The 13,601-nt window shown below is 37.5% G+C and overlaps 1 protein-coding gene across 3 annotated transcripts in view; it reads right to left on the minus strand.

The window, feature by feature from the left end:
- Positions 1-13,601, minus strand: part of OPCML (opioid binding protein/cell adhesion molecule like) — a 1,161,062-nt gene that overhangs the window by 250,363 nt on the left and 897,098 nt on the right. The window lies entirely within an intron of this gene.

Genomic DNA, 13,601 nt, shown 5'->3' on the forward strand with positions numbered 1-13,601 from the left:
TCATCACTTGAGGGACCCAAGCACCTCTCCAACATCATGTCCAATGAGTTGGGCGATACAGAAGTAACTACTCCAATAAAGTGAGCCTTTCTGATCTCCTGAGCCAGATCACAAATCCCCTGAAGTCATGGAATATCCTGAATGGGACTCAAATAATGGCACAACTCCCAGCCTGTCCATGGAAATTAACCCTATAGATCCTGGAAGAGCCTGCCTATAAATGTAAACATCTGATCAATCAGTGTGAATCTAGATGGAAGCAGGTTACACACAGGCAGAGACCCTGTCTGTCTTGGGTATTACTGGTCCCTAATACTTGCCTGGAACGTAAAAGGCACTTAATAAATGTCTGTGGAAATGTGAGGAAATTAGTTAATTTTGAGGAGAAATGGTAGGTGGAACTTAAATACCATAAACAAAGAGCTAAGCAAAGACCAAAAGTTAAGATGTCAATCTAGAAGTAATAACAAGGTAAGATAATAAAAATCAGCATCAGAGAAAACTGGCAGTAAAAATCAGGGAGATAAATCTGCTGAACATGTGTGACTAAAACTACCAGCTAAATTATTTTTCTTTTTTGTTTTAATCAAAGTATAAATAACTTAGAGAAAGAAAGATACCATATGATTTCACTTATTACTGGAATCAAACAAAACAAAACAAAACAAATGAATAAATAACAATGAAAAAAGCAGAAACAGACCCATGGATATGGAGGACAAGCTGATGGGTACAATGGATGAAGGGGAGTGGGAGACCCAAGCCTCCAGTTAGGACGTGAGTAAGTCACAGGGATAAAAGGTACAGCACAAGGAGCAGAGTGAATGGTATTATAATTGTCTTTTTTTTGTTTTTTAAGATTTTATTTATTTACTTGATAGACTGAGGTCACAGGTAGGCAGAGAGGAGGCAGAGAGAGAGGGGGAAACAGGCTCCCACTGAGCAGAGAGCCCGATACAGAACTCAGTCCCAGGACTCTGAGATCATGACCTGAGCCGAAGGCAGAGGCGTAACCCACTAAGCCACCCAGGTGCCTGGTATTGTAATAGTCGTCTTATACGGTGACAGATGGTAGCTCTACTCATGATGAGCACAGCATAACATATAGATTTGTAGGGCTAAATTGTTTTTGGAGTTGAGGTTCAAGGGTGATAACTATAGCCACTGAAAGATGGAGATTTCTACATGCTGGACAGCCTTATCAACAAGGCTGACTTGATACTGACTCAGAGAAAGACTGGCATACAACTCCAGACATTTCTCTCACTTAGGGATAGAATTGTGCATAAAATATGGAGGTAGACTGTTGTCAGTAATGAGGCTTAAGAAGGTCTTATCTGCTACGATTAGAAAAAAACAGAAATAGGAAGGAGCGGGAACATCATTAAAGGTACTATTTTGTACATCTTAGGGACTGAGATTTTCACCCAGACAGAGTCAAAGAAGAAATCAGCTTCAAATCCAGTTGAAAAAGAAAAAATCTAGTTCTTTTTCTAGGTTTAATAATTACAGAGATAAGAAATACATAAATATGTACCATGAGCCTGAGCTAGTCATCTCTCTCGGCACTAAAATGCTTGGCTAGTTAGTGGTGTGTTGATGAAGCCAGGATTGCATAAATGATAGTCTTACCAAGAAGGCAACAGTAACTCAGCTATGGTTTTCTACTAAGGTATTAGAACATTTCAAAGGTGGGATTATTTCTTTCTTTTGTCGCTCTCTTTAAAAAAAAAAAAAATCTTAAAGATTACGATATTGGACTTTTTTTTTTTTTAGATCTTTTCAGGATAAGGGAGAAATATTTATGAAGCTTATTAGTGAGCAGACAGCACTTTACTTGATAAATATAAACCATTCCTAGAGCCTCCCAGTGTCTTCCTTACCATCTCCCAGAGGAAGAGAGCAGGGTTTTTACACATTAAAATAAATCTTCAGTGCTTTATCACCATGGGTCCTGAAGGAGTTGAATGCAGTGTCAAGAAAATTATTCAGAAATTTTTCTCTCAACTCAGAGTTTTGTAACCTAATTTAGTGTATCCTCACATTTGCAATTTCTTTTCTGAGAAAAGCTGGAATAAATGCAAGTCAGGATGCATGATATGGAAAGCTTATTTGCTTGGACATATGATCACTGCGGGGCAAGGATCCACTTCTCTATGCCAGAATATTGTAAGAGGAGTCTGAAGCTTCTCATACACCCAGGTCCCACTGGTGGTGTGGTTGGACCTACTAAGTGAAGTGTAAAGCCACATGCATAGCATGGTTTAGGGCCTTTCTTCTACCTAAAATCCTAGAATAATTTGGCAAATAGATGCATGGTAGTATGTTTACCTTGAATCACCCATATAATTGCTTTAATTCTGTATTTTGCTTTACTAACACAGATCTCTTCATTGAAAGGATTCAGAGAGGCTTGTTTAAACCTGGATTTTAAGAAAATAACAGTTTTCCAAAGCATCATTCTTCCGCAGACAATTTAGAACAATTTTATTAAAACAAAATAATAAAAGCACTTACATCGACCCTAAAAATATGAATATAGCAAACAGGTAACTGGGTGCACAAAACGCTCATTTGCATACACAATCAGGCATTTCTGGAAGAAAATGCCCAATTGTGCATGCAAAGGCAGGTTTCATTTGCACTTGATTGCTTCAAACAATGGACATCCTGTATCCTGGGGGTCTATTTTCAACATGTAGCTTTATACATTTACCATTTCAGCTTTCTTTCCTTTCAGTGTGAGTGTGTCTGCAAGCTGCTACCTCAAGTTTAACCTCCTGCTGCTTGTTTCTGTTTGGGAGAATCTAAGTGATGACTTATGATCATAATTGTCTTGCAACCTTCATTTTGGCTTCCAAGGACAATAGAGTAGAGTGAATAGAAGAAATGTTGAGAGTTTCAAGAAAATGCTGCTTGTTGACAGCAAAGATTATCTTGTTTGATAAAATCAGTTTTGATGAGAGCACAATCTGAGATCTTCCTTGAAGTTGATTTTATCAAGATACTAGATTAAATATGTCTGACAGCTAGATTTTGGTCAACAAAATTTTTATTTCTACTTTTTGTCAAATTTCTTTGTGAGGCAAGACATATTATGAATCCTTGCCTTTATTCTTTTAAATAAAACGCCCTTTTAGAAAGAAAAAAAAATCCATGACAAAATATCCTGGAAGAAAAAATGAGTCCCTTTTCTTTCAAACTCATATGTTTCAAAGACTTTTTATACGAGCCATCAATCATTCCTGAACCTTATCAACATTTGTCTAAAGTTGTTTCCTTCCCCTTCTTCTTCCACCTGCAAGAAAAAGGGATGTAAGAAAATAGATTGGAGATAAATTAAGTGTTCTTAGCACTTTGCAAATCTATGCCAGGTTTCGTTCTGCAATGACAGGGGGAGTTTTATTATGCTGGAAAATTCAGCAGACCCCACGGTTTTAAAAAGGAGTATCTGGATTTTCACAGTGTTTACAGACATTTAGAGGAAGGAAGGCCTTTAAATAGTTACTCTTCACTGTTCTACACCCAAAATTGATCCGAAGGACCGTTATATATTGCAATACTCATATTTAGTTATATGGTTTGCCAAAGAAAATTGTATGGATCCCAAACCACTGAGATCTCCAGGAAAATGTTCATCTTTGAACATGAGCTTCTCTGAAGAAGATCTTCTACAAAAGTAAGGGAGGGTTACATTCTTAACTTGCATGTAAAGGCACACTACAGGCCCAGTTAACCCTCACTAACAAGCTGGCAACAGTGGGGGAAAAAAAAAAAAGTGATTTAACTTTCTGGAACCTTATGTGGACATCTTTATAGATGAGGAAGCAGGATTTAAAAACCTTCTAGGAATATATCTAACACCCTATCAATCTGTTCATCTGATCCCACTCTTGAAGTAAGCAGTAGGTCATGGGCCCAGGAATGACAATAACATTAAAGTTTGGATTTCCTTGTGTTTTATTTTAATTTGGAAAGGCCATATGAACTAAAAAAAAACAAAAAACAAAAAACAACAACTTATTTAGTTATTAGGAGCTCTATGTAGAGAGCTGTCAGGCAGAAACTTTTTACATTTGTAGATTTTTAAAAAAATATTTTATTTATTTATTTGACAGAGAGAGAGAGGGAATACAAGTAGAGGGAGTGGGAGAGGGAGAAATAGGCTTCCCACTGAGCAGGGAGCCTGATGTGGGGCATGATCTCAGGACCCTGGATCCCAACCTGGGGCGAAGGCAGACACTTAACAACTGAGCCACCCAGGTACCCCCACATTAGCAGATTGTTGTGTGTGTATGTGTGTGTGTGTGTGTGGTGGATTTTTTTTTTTTTATAACTTTTACATGTAGTGAAGGCTAACATTGTTTCTTACCTACTCTGTAACTGTTCCCACCACTACTACCAACTGCCTTCTTTCTGTACAACCAAGGCCATCTTCCTCTACAGAGGCTCAAATACCAGAAACTCGCTTTCTGAGCCTCCCCGGCATGTAGGCAGGACATGGGAGGTCACCAAATCTTAATTAGCAGGATCTGAGGTGAAGTTTAAGGGAAGATATCTGGAGAAACCTTCTCTCCCTAACAAAAAGAGATGTAAGAGGAAAACCTCCATTCTTTTTTCTTTCCCTATGCGTTGTTATGTCTGGAGGTTTGTCTGTAAATGCTACCACCATCTCTTCACTGAGATGGCTCAAACCTGAGGACCAAATCCACATTCTGATGAGACAGAATAAGCCTGGGTCTTGAGGTTATGGTTGTAGTCCTGATTTTCACCTGTCCTCTGACTTCACCTGAGGTACACATGTCTTTATTGGTTAAATCCCTTCTAGCTGGTGTTGGGGAGAAAGTGCTCCTTTGCCATTACTGATGTTCTGTTTGTCTGAGGGAAACCCTTTGCCTTTCCCATCCACACTCCTCACCACTGGGGAAGGAGGACTATCTTAACCTCATGATATTGGTGATATTGGAAAGGAAAAAAGCAGGAACAATCAGTCCTTTCTTTTCCCTTGGGAATGGACATTTTCACAGAAGTCCCAGGTTGTGCAGTGGAGGAGACCAGGTCTGGCCTAAGTGGCTTGGAGTTTCCTAGCATTTCCCGTGACTAGGGTTATAGGCATCTAATACTTAGATTTAGTACTGAAATACCCATTTGCCTGAAGATATAAACAACATTATCACTTTCAGCTCTTCTCAGAAACGAAGGTGCTATTTTTAGCTCTGTTTTCCCCCTGCCTATCCTTTAAGTTGTTCTGAAGTTGTACAGCAGAAAGAGATGTTACTAATAGGCCCTTCTGAACTCCAACAGTTGGGTGTTTTGCTACTTGTGGCAGAAAACCTATCGTTATGTTGTTTGTACAGGTTTTGTGATTAGATGAGGACCGCCCTTAAAGCCGATAGGAACGTCATTTCCTTAGGTTCCCTTGCCACATGAGCTCAGAGCTCAGTATCCAGCTCACACATAATTCTGGCTGCTGATGAACTGCCTTGCTTGTCAGGAAGGCACTTCAAATAAATTCGTCGTCCTAGATTTTTTTTTTTTTCAATATGGCGAGAGCATCGTTAGTTAGGTGTCTGATAGGTGCATGAAAGGGCTGAATAGTCATGTTTCTTTATATTCTCTGATGGTGAAACTCCTCCCTGCCCATCTGAACATTTGGAAGGAGTCCAGAGCTGAACAACAGTGCTGCTGAAGGCAAGGGCTGATGCAGAGGTGTGGAGACAGAGGGATTTGCATAGCTTGGCTAAGTGACAACTGAGAGGCGGATATGACAGAATAGATATATGTTTCACATACTAAGAAGAGTGATTACCTAGCCTTGCTGAAAGTGGGGAAACAGAACAAGACAGAAGGCAATAGACACTTTCAGGCTGAGGATCATGGGATCTTTCAGGAAGACTTCTCTGAGGCAACATGATACTGTCCTGGAGAAAGATGAACACAGAGGAAATACTATAGCCACCAGGAAAGGCAGACCTCAGTTAAAGTTCCAGCTCTATTACTTAAGATATATCTGACCTTGCAAACATTACTTTATCTTACTGAATATCAATGTTCTCATCTTTAACCTGGAAATAGTTTTACCTGCTCTTCTTATGTCACAGAGTTGTGAAGGTCTAATGAGTTAATGAATGTGAAAGAAATTTTCAAATCATAAAGTATTATATAAATGTCAGATATTGCTTGGATGGCAGTTCCACAAATTTATGATCTCATTCTTGACCCCCTCCTGCCCCCTAAACACACACACACACACTGTTGCTCATATAAAATGTCAGAGGTTCCCTCAGGGCCCTAACAGGATACTGACTACCTAGATTTCTACATGATACACTCATGCCATAATTTTCTTCTGTTTTGTGCATCTGGATCCAGAATCCCTAACCTAGGGATATTTACAGGAGGGACTCATTCAGGGTGGAATTCATTTCAACGGCTCTATCCAGATCCATAAGACCACCAGATGTTCATTTCTAGTGACATGCTTTGTTGCCAAAATAAACCTGGAAGAAAGTTATGATTCAGTGGCCTTCCATAGACGCATCCTTAACATTCAAAAATGACTTGATCATTAATAGGAAAAAAGGATTATTGGACCTGTGCTCTTAGCAAATACTCTGATACATCTCACTATACTATATAATTCATAGATTATCTGTTTTAGTCTTTTATATATTTCCTCCTACTACTAGTTTAGTCATTTTATAATACCTTAGTTACAGGATAATTTTTCTAACAAACAGTGCCAAATATAAATACCTTTTCCTTTCTAAACTCATTTTAAGTCTTCCTGGTTTGGTTAAAAAAGGAGTCTTCCTAAAACTCAGGATACATATAGCCTAGGTAAACATATACATAAATTTTCTTTTGAGGTTATTTTGTGTTTTTATTTTTATATATAAGGATTTAATCCATTTTAAATGCATCTGGATTTCTTTGTTAGATAAAATTTATATAACATAGATCTTAAATGTACAATTCGATGTGTTATGAAAACTTAAATACTCAGATAACCACCATCTAAAACAAGTAAGTGATGTTTCTGTAGAAAATTTCCTTCATGGCTTTCCTCTGTTGTCTCTCATAGTTTTGATTTCTACCACCACAGATTAGTTGTTGTTGTTGTTGTTGTTGTTGTTTTACAGATTTTACTTATTTATTTGACAGAGAGGGAGATCGCAAGTAGGCAGAGAGGCAGGCAGAGAGAGGGGAAGCAGGATCCCTGCTGAGCAGGGAGCCTAATGTGGGGCTTGATCCCAGGACCCTGGGATCATGACCTGAGCTGAAGGCAAAGGCTTAAACCCACTGAGCCACCCAGGCGCCTCACCACGGATTGGTTTTGCTTATTCAAGTCATATGTATGGCCTCATATAGCATATATACTTATTGTGTCTGGCTTCTTTCACTTAACATAATATTTCTGAAATTTCTTTCTGCGTTGTATATGCTGATAATTGCTTCTTTTTAATTTTTTTTTGTGTGTGTGTGTGTATGGAATAGCATTTCATTGTATGACTATATTGCAATTTCTTTATCCATTCTCCAATGTGTATTTGGGGTATTTCCAGGTTTTTTGTTTTGTTTTGTTTTGTTTTTTTATTTTTGTTATAATGGATAAAACTGTTATAAACATTTTTCTACCAGTCTCATGTGAACATTTTTTTTTTCTCATTTCTCTTGGGTAAAAATCAAGGAATTGAATTGCAGGGTCATGGAAGAGATGCACATTGAAGTTTATAAGAAAATAGTGAATGTTTTTAAGGTCCCTATACTTCTGTATTTTCCCACCAGCAATGTGTGAGAATTGTAATTACTCTGCATCCTCACCAACATTTGATAATACCGGTCTTTTCTAGTAGGTATCTAGAGGTATATTCTTCCAACCATAAGAACATACAAACACATGAATATACACATACATCTATACATACATAAAAGTAAACATCATCTGTTCATCCTGCATTTTTACTTATTGGTAGCACACACATTCTCTCATATTACCAAATTCTTTATAAGCACAATGGCTGTATAGAATCCTTTTTTTTTTTTTTTAACTAATTAGGATAACATTTTTCACTAATCATAAATAACAGAGTATGGAACATATTTATACATTGTTATTTGGTATTTAGTTATTTCTACAGTAAAAATTAACAGGTGTGGAATCACTGGCTTAAGGGATAAGAATGTTTTGAGGGCTTTGGGGGCATGTTGCAAGTTACTTTCTACAATAACTTGCACCCCAGTAATAATGCATGCCATTTTTATCATAGCCTCCCCACTATGACTGAGTGTTCTAATGTAGCTTCGATCCCAATATAGTAACTGAAATGTCAATATAATAAATTGAAAAATGGCATTTGAATGTGTAGTATCTTCAAAATAGGTGAATAATGTGAACGTTCTTGTATTGATATTTTTATATCCTCTTTCTGAAATGTCTATTCTTTTTTTGAACCTATTAGTGTCATCTATTTTTTATTTTTATTTTCATTAAATTAAATATTATTACTCATTTATAGAATAATGATACTAACCCTCTGCTTGACATATTTGCAGTCAAGTACTGTTTCTCGCTTTCTTAACTGTTCGATTTTGTTTTAAGTAGAACAACTTTCCACAGAACAAAGATGACAGCATGTCATAAACTGAAGAATATGGTAAACTGAATGCTGCACCTGGAGCCAACTAGGAAAAGGCAAAAGAGAGCAAAAAATCATCTTTGGGTGTTTCTGACATTGTAAAAGAGGATTTCATTGGTATAAAAAAAGAGGATTTCATTTTGTTACTATGTTTTAAAAGCATCCCTACTTTTAAATACAATAAAAACATTACTAATACAGATAAAAACACACTAAGAATTAAACATAAATTATTTGATCATATTTAAAGTCATAGTTGTAGAGTCCAAGTGGAAAGTGGAGGCAACACTTTAGATGTATACACTTCTCATAGGTATTTATGTTCTTCTTCTGGTCGGTGAGGCTGTATAAGCAAGCCCAGAGTTATCAACTGCATGCGATGTGTTGTTTTAATCAGGTAACTGGGACTTCTTTTGATCAGTTATGTTAAGACATACAGACATGGAAATGCCTGACTTGAAGGTAAAAAAGTTTATTATACTCACAGGTCCCTGGAAGTTGATTCTACCCAGATATTTGGAGGTTGCAGCACAGCATGTAAGGCCATATGGGGAAGCACCATGGTTAGTCAGGAGGCAGAGTGAGGGAAAATGTGGGTAAGACCCTTTATTATGGTTTCCATGAAAAACACAAAGTAAAGCAGGGAAAGCAGGTTTAGGATTGATTGGCTAGTTTGAATAATTTCTGCAGGATCTAGGGTGTAGTTGATGTCTGGTACCTAGTCCTGGGGTTATTAGGGCAGAGAGATGGTGGCCCTAAGTCTGAGAGCTCAGTAAAAGAGGTGGTTGGAAGTATGGGCTCTGGACTGGTTAATTTGCACAGGAAAGGTGCGCTGGCTTGCAGTAAGATGGTTTACTGTCTCCAGGAGTTGGCTAATCCTGGGCAGGGCAGTTCCTCAAGGGTCAGCAAGTTCCCAGATGTCAAGGCATCCAAATACAGAAAATAAAAATAGGGTTAATACACATATTAACAGAAACTCCTCCCTCAAATATCTCTATGTTGCAAACAAAACTTGAAAAATAGTCTTTTCCACACAGTTTCCAAATGTCCTAACTTCCTTATCCAAACAATGGTCTATTCCAATCATTTTCTCTTTCTCTGCTCACCTCTCTTTTCCAATGTTTATTACTTCTATCACAGTTATTGTAATGCTCATCCTCCCATGAGACATCCCTGACTTCTTTTTTCCTTATCAAGTCTTCTGCATATCAGGACAGCCTAATCTTTATTTAAAAAAAATTAATAACACATAATGTATTATTTGCTTCAGGGGTACAGGTCTGTGCTTCATCACTCTTATACAATTATACAATTCACAGCAGTCACCATAGTACCCTACCCAATATCCACTGCCCAACCACCCCATTCCTTCTACTCTCCTCCACTCCAGCAACCCTCAGTTTGTTTCCTGAGATTAGGAGTCTCTTATGGTTTATCTCCCTCTGTGGTTTCCTCTTATTTAATTCTTCCCCTCACTTCCCTTATGATCTTCTATCTTGTTTCTCATATTCCCCATAACAGTGAGATCATATGATAAGTGTCTTTCTCTGATTGACTTATTTTGCATAGCATAATACATTCTAGTAGCATCCATGTCATTGCAAATGGCAAGATTTCAATTTTTAATGGCTATATAATATTCCATTATATATATATATATATATATATATATATATATATATATGAATACCACTTCTTCTTTATCCATACATCTTTATCCATACATCTGCTGATGGATATCTAGGCTCTTTCCATAGTTTGGCTATTGTGGACATTGGGGTGCATGTGCCCCTTTGGACCATGACATTTGTATCTTTAGGGTAAATACCCAGTAGTGTAATTGCTGGGTAATAGGGTAGCTCTATTTTCAACTTTTTGAGGAACCTCCATACTGTTTTCCAGAGTGGCTGCACCAACTTACATTCCTACCAAACATGCAGGAGGATTCCCCTTTATTCACATCCTCACCTACATCTGTCTTTTTCCGTCTTGTTAATTTTAGCCATTCTGACTGGTATGAGGTGGTTTTGATTTACATTTCCTGATGCTGAATGATGTGGAGCACTTTTTCATATGTCTGTTGGCCATTGGATGTCTTCTTTGCAGAAATGTCTGTTCATGTCTTCTGCCCATTTCTTGATTGGGTTATTTGTTCTTTGGGTGTTGAGTTGGAGAAGTTCTTTATAGATTTTGAATACTAGCCCTTTAACTGATATGTCATTTGCGAATATCTTCTCCCATTCTGTCAGTTGTCTTTTGGTTTTGTTGACTGTTTCCTTTGCTGTGCAAAAACTTTTGATCTTGATGAAGTCCCAATAGTTAATTTTTGCCCTTACTTCCCTTGCCTTTGGTGATGTTTCTATGAAGAGGTTGCTGCAGCTGAGGTTGAAGTGGTTGCTGCCTGTGTTCTCCTCAAGGATTTTGATGGATTCTTGTCTCACATTGAGGTGTTTCAACCATTTTGAGTTTTGTGTGTGTGTGTGTGTGTGTGTGTGTGTGTGTGTGTGGTATAAGGAAATGGTCCAGTTTCATTCTCCTGCATGTGGCTGTCCAATTTTCCCAACACCATTTGTTGAAGAGACTGTCTTTCTTCCATTGGACATTCTTTCCTGCTTTGTCAAAGAATAGTTGACCATAGAGTTGAGGGGCCATATCTGGGCTATCTATTCTGTTCCATTGATCTCTGTGTCTGTTTTTGTGCAGTACCATACTGTCTTGATGATTACAGTTTTGTAATAGAGCTTGAAATCCAGAATTGTGATGCCGCCTGCTTTGGTTTTCTTTTTCAACATTCCTCTGCCTTTACGGGATCTCTTCTCATTCATACAAATTTTAGGATTATTTGTTCCATTTCTTTGAAAAAAGTTAATGGTGTTTTGATAGGGATTTCATTAAATGTGTAGATTGCTCTAGGTAACATACATATTTTCACAGTATCTGTTTTTCCAATCCATGAGCATGGAACATATATCCATTTCTTTGTGTCTTCCTCAAATTTTTCAGGAGTATCTATAGTTGTCTGAGTACAGATTCTTTCCTCTTTGGTTAGATTTATTCCTAGGTATCTTATGGTTCCTGGATGCAATAGTAAATGGGATCAACTCCTTAATTTCTCTTTCTTTGTATTATTGTTGGTGTATAGAAATGCAACTGATTTCTATGCATTGATTTTATATCCTGACACGTTACTCAATTCCTGTATGAGTTCTAGCAGTTTGGGGGTGGAGACTTTTGGATTTTCCACATAAAGTATCATACTATCTGTGAAGAGTGAGAGTTTGACTTATTTGCCAATTCAGATGCCTTTCATTTCCTTTTGTTGTCTGATTGCTGAGGCTCATACTTCTAGAACTATGTTGAATAACAGAGGTTTTAGTGCACATCCCTGCTGTATTCCTGACCTTAGGTGAAAAGCTCTCAGTTTTTCCCCATTGAGATGATATTTGCTGTGGGTTTTTTCACAGATAGCTTTTATAATATTGAGGTATATATCCTTTGTCCCTACACTGTGAAGTGTTTTGATCAAGAATGGATGCTGTACTTTGTCAAATGTTTTTTCTACATCTATTGTGATTATCATCTTGTTCTCATTCCATACAAATTTTAGGATTATGGTTCTTGTTCTTTCTTTTATTAATGTGTTGCATCACATTGATTGATTTGTAGATGTTGAACCAACCTTGTAGCCCAGGAATAAAGCCCACTTGGTAGTGGTGAATAATCCTTCTAACGTACTGTTGTCTAGTATCTTGGTGAGAATTTTTGCATCCATGTTCATCAGGGATATTGGTCTGGGACAGCCTAATCTTTAAAGAGTTTTGTTTTTGTTTTGTTTTTTCCCTCAGGCCACTCATTTGCTTGCAAATCTCTAATTGTCCCCCTATTTTCTTTCATATCAAGCCAAAGTTCCCAATTTAGATTAAAATATTCTTTCTCTGTAAATCACTTTTCATTAATTTCCACCCTCTTTCCAAATACTATGCATTCTTCAAGGCCCAGTGCAAGCTCCATCTCTATTTCAGAGCATTATTTTATTCTCATCAAATTCCTTCTCCCACAGTTATAGAAATTAACTCTGGTTAAATTTTCTGCATTATTGTTTACTGGGAATGCATCAACCTTTTCTTCCAATTGGATGCTCCTTGAAGGCAAGTGTGGCATTTTCAGCCACTGTAAGCTAGGACAATACTTCATCACAACTGCAATTTTGCATACTTTGTCTCTCCAGAGAATATTGTTCCTAGAGTTTATCGACCTGGAAATCACCTATTATCTGAATCTCAGCTTATTAAAGATCTCTAGGACCACACCAGAGTGTTACTCATTCTCTCCTTTATAAAAAGCCATAATGTGGGATGCCTGGATTGTGCAGTCAGTTAAGTGCCTGACTTCTGATTTCATCTCAGGTCATGATCGACAAGGGTTGAACCCCTTGTCAAGCCCAGCATCAGGCTCCTGTGCTTAGCACAGAGTCTGCCTGAGTTTCTCTCTCCCTCTCCCTCTGCCCCTCCCATTTGTGCTCTCTCTTTCTCAAAGAGATAAATAAATCTTAAACAACAACAACAATGAAGTGGTAATGTCCTCCTTGAACACAACTGTATTTCAATATTTGATTAAAGTTATTTACTTCCCATGTCTGACTCTACTACCACAGTGTAAACTGTGCAAGAGCAGAAGCCACAATTTATACATGGCCACATTTATAGCCTGACAGGATGTGAGTATACAAGAGGTGTTCTATATCTGAAGCATGAATAGCTAAGACTAGAAATCCTGATTACAACACCTACCCCTAATATTCTTGCTATAAAAATTGCTATAGTAGTTCAGTTTGGATTTTTTAAAAATTTTTACCCTTAGAGCACACTACATTTTGCCTGCAAATTAATAAATCCAATAAATTTATTTGGATATTTGAGTTACTGGATAATTCACATAACCTCCATAATAATTCTTTCAACA

The sequence above is a fragment of the Neovison vison genome, chromosome 7, assembly GCF_020171115.1.
Source record: "Neovison vison isolate M4711 chromosome 7, ASM_NN_V1, whole genome shotgun sequence".
Lineage (NCBI taxonomy): Eukaryota > Metazoa > Chordata > Mammalia > Carnivora > Mustelidae > Neogale > Neogale vison.